The sequence below is a fragment of the Myotis lucifugus genome, unplaced genomic scaffold (assembly GCF_000147115.1).
Source record: "Myotis lucifugus unplaced genomic scaffold, Myoluc2.0 scaffold_260, whole genome shotgun sequence".
Taxonomy (NCBI): domain Eukaryota; kingdom Metazoa; phylum Chordata; class Mammalia; order Chiroptera; family Vespertilionidae; genus Myotis; species Myotis lucifugus.
Window position 1 is genome coordinate 82,274 of NW_005871308.1, and position 3,987 is coordinate 86,260.

At 52.5% G+C, this 3,987-nt stretch overlaps 1 pseudogene; it reads left to right on the forward strand.

Annotated features, from left to right (window-relative positions):
• The first annotated feature begins 282 nt into the window (after positions 1–282).
• On the forward strand, positions 283–1,060 carry LOC102424433 (annotated as a pseudogene).
• The last annotated feature ends 2,927 nt before the right edge of the window (positions 1,061–3,987 follow it).

Sequence of the window (3,987 nt, forward strand, 5' to 3'; positions counted from 1 at the left end):
TCCTCTCAGAGTCCCTGGCCTGGGGATCAAGCCTTTATTCTTGGCCTTCTCTGGCCTGGGCCCCTGGTGCTCCATTCTTACCTGAGTTTCCGCCTCCTTCCCACGGTTTCTCTGGCTGCTGTTCCCAGGCCTGTCTGCTGGGTTCTCCTGCTTCTGGCTCTGTACTAGCTCCTGGTGATATCCCATGTTCCCATGGCTCCAGCTACCAGCCACCAAATCTCTGCTGCAGCCCAGGCCGCTCCGGGCTCTCCTCCTGGGTGTCCCCTGGGTCTCACAGACAGCATGGCCACACGGAACGTCTCACCCTCTGCTGTTTCCCATTGGTACTGTCACCTGCGCCCACTCAGTCACCCAGACAGGACCCCCAGCATGACTCGGGTCTGTTCCCTCTTCATCCCCTCTGCACCAGCCCCAAATGCCAGGCTGTTGCATGAGTCTCCTGATTGGTCTACCCCACTCGAATGCAGGATACAGTGGCTTCCAGCATGAATCTGGGTGCCAGCCTGCCTGCTTAGAGTCCCAGTTCTACCACTTGCTAGCTGTGCCATCTTGGTAAGTTACTTAACTTCCCTATGTCTCATTAAATGAGATAATAATAATAATAATAATAATAATAGGTTGTTGTGAGGTTTAAATGAGTTAATGTGATCTGTCTTCTTTGCACTGGGAGCAGCTCCCCTCATCCCCTGGAATGTGTGCCTGCACCGTTTGTCTCCACTCCTCCTTGGTCAGGAGCCCCTCCCAGCAAGCCGCTCACTGGTCACTGTCTGCAGTGGTGAAACACCAGCGGCACCGGCAGGTGAGAGCCTCAGCAGCTTGGCAGCTTATTTCTAGCCGCAGCTTCCAAACCAGCGCCACTTCAAGGGACACTGACACAGCAGCCAAGTGCATTGGGGCTGGGGCTGGAATTGGGACTGCGTTTGGGAGCCTCATCATCGGTTATGCCAGGAACCCTTCTCTGAAGCAACAGCTCTCCGACGCCATCCTGGGCTTCGCCCTCTCAGAGGCCATGGGGCTCTCTTGCCTGCTGGTGGCCTTTCTCGTCCTCTCCGCCATGTGAGGGAGCTGTCTCCACCCCCATGGTTCTCTCTCCCGTGTCTTGTCCGCCCTGTGTGTTCCTTTTCCTATATGTCCCAGGCAAGTCCCAGGAAAGTGGTTGGTCCAGGGTTGAACAGAAGGAAGACAAATAAATACTGTATTAATAAGAAAAACAAACAAAAAATGAGTTAATATATATCAAATAGTACCATGCCTAGTACATGGTAAATGCAATAAAATTTTATTTTTGTTTTATTGACTTATTTATTTTACAAACATGTTAAGTGCTTACTATGTGCTAGACACTTTGCTAGGCACTAAGGGGCATAATAATGAGCAACAAAAGTGATTCCTGCCCCCCCAGAACGTGACAGTCAATGTGGAAGCCTCTTCATAAGCGTCCCATGGAGCAATGGTTTCCTGGTGTTTGGTCAATGCCCCCCTCTTTCCCATCTGAAAAATGAAACAGAGCAAAAGCAAACACAGCCTGGATTCCACATCTCCCTCCAGCTATTCCCGTGGTGCACGTACCCATCAGTCAAGCTTCTCAAATGAGTTTACTCTACCAGCAGGTATTTCTTGCACACCTACTACATGCCAGGCACTGTGCTGGGTGCTGGAGAGTCAGCAGTGAACAGAAGAGAAGTCTCTCCCCCAGTGAGTTTATCTTCTGGAGGGGGACAGGGACAACAAACAAACGCATCAACACGTATAATATCAACGATAGTGCTAGATCAGCGGTTCTCAACCTGTGGGTCGCGACCCCTTTGGCGGTCAAACGACTTTCACAGGGGTCGCCTAAGACCATCCTGCATATCAGATGTTTACATTATGATTCCTAACAGTAGCAACATTACAGTTATGAAGTAGCAACGAAAATGATCTTATGGTTGGGTCACAACATGAGGAACTGTATTTAAAGGGCCAGAAGGTTGAGAACCACTGTGCTAGATGCTGTATAGTGAGATAAAGTGAGGTGGGGGACGCAGAGTGACTGGGGGATTGGCAGCTACTTTAGATAGGGAGTCAAAAGAGTCATCGCGCCCTAACCGGTTTGGCTCAGTGGATAGAGCGTCAGCCTGGGGACTCAAGGGTCCCAGGTTCGATTCTGGTCAAGGGCATGTACCTTGGTTGCGGGCACGTGCCCAGTGGGGGGTGTGCAGGAGGCAGCTGATCGATGTTTCTAACTCTCTATCCCTCTCCCTTCCTCTCTGTAAAAAATCAATAAAATATATTTAAAAAAAAAAAAAGAGTCATCGCTGAGGATGTAATATTTGAGCAAAGACCGGCATGGAGTGAGATAGTCCGAGAAGATCTGGGGAGAGGATTCCAGTGTTAGTGTATGTCCCGCCGAAGCGGGTGCCGGAAGAGGGTTCCCGCAGAAGGAACAGCAAATGCCACAAGCACCAACTACTGGAATGGCCAGAAGGCTCTCCTGGCTGAGTGAGCAAGGCAGGGGCAGGGCCAGCTCAGGGGACCAGACATGGGTACACGCTGAACTATCCCAGCATAGTTATTAGTATTCCCTCTTTTCACTTTCAAAGGCGGCCCAGGTTTAGATGATAAATTGTATGGTCACCCTACACATAGGCCATGGGAAGCAGTGGATATTCTATGCTCAATATGATGGGAAGCCTTTTAAGCAGGAAGTGACAGAATCTGACTGACGCTTTAAAGGATAATGACCAAGTACTGGAGACACTCTTCTGGCTCCTGTAACTCCCCCTCCTGCTCTCCTCCACCTCCTTGCTCTTCCTCCATCTCCTCTCACAGCTCTTTCTCTTCTGCTCAGTGTCGAAATCTCCCAGTTTCTCCGGACCAGTGATTCTCAACCAGAGGTGATTTCTCCCCCAGGGAACATTTGGTATGATCTGGAGACTTTTTTTTTTGTTAATCCTCATCCGAGGATATTTTTTCCCATTGCTTTTCAGAGAGAGAATGAAAGGGGGGGGGGTGTATGGGAGGGGGGCAGAGAAAAACATCCATGTGTGAGAGACACATTGATTGGTTGCCTCCCACCCAAACCACAATTTGGGGTGGGGAGCAAACCCACAACCAAGGTACATGTCCCTGACCCGGGATCGAACCTGAGAGCCTTCAGTGCACAGGCAATGCTCCAACCACTTAGGCACACGGATCAGGGCTGGAGACATTTTTAATTGCACAACCGAGGCAGGTACTACTAGCATTTAGCGGATAGAGGGGTGGAGGTGGGTGTGGGGCGAGGGTGTGGGCAGACCTGAGAGTCTGCTGTCATCCCCAAATGGGACCGCTGATGTTGACTGGCTCTGGCCAAGGTCCCCCAAGACCTGACTAGATGGTGGTGGTGGTGGTGGTGGTGGTGGTGGTGTGTCTCTGGGAATCAGTTCCCAGGTCATCAGCTTCAGATCTGGCCTGGGAGGCCAAGAGGACCAGAGGGGGCTCACTCTGAAGCTGCGGCAGGCCTCAAAGGGGGGCAGGGAGGCACCTCCAGCCCACCCCCAACACACCAAACTGTTCACTCCGTGGGTGCTCCAGCCCCTAAGGAGGGGGACTCAGAGGAGATTCACCTGCCATCTCCTGGGCCAGTACCTCAGAGGACTCCCCAAGGCTCGGAAGGAAGCAGGTGGGAGCATCCTGGGAGGGGACTTCACGGCCAGGGAGATGGGAAGGCAGGCTGCACGTGGCAGGGCAGAGGCCTCCCGCCTTGGACTCACCCGCCAGGACCCAGGAAGCCACCCCTTCATTCGGAGAATGGGGGTGGTCATCTGGGAAGGACTGCTCTTTCACCCCCACAGCAAGCCCTGCGTGGGGGGGACACTTGATTATGGTGGCAGGCCCTCCTCCACACATGTCCACAGACACAGCCCAAGTGCACACACACACGCACACACACACACACGCACATACACACGCACACACTCCACTTGCTTTGGACCCCCATGGGAGAAGCTGCTGGGGGATTCTTGT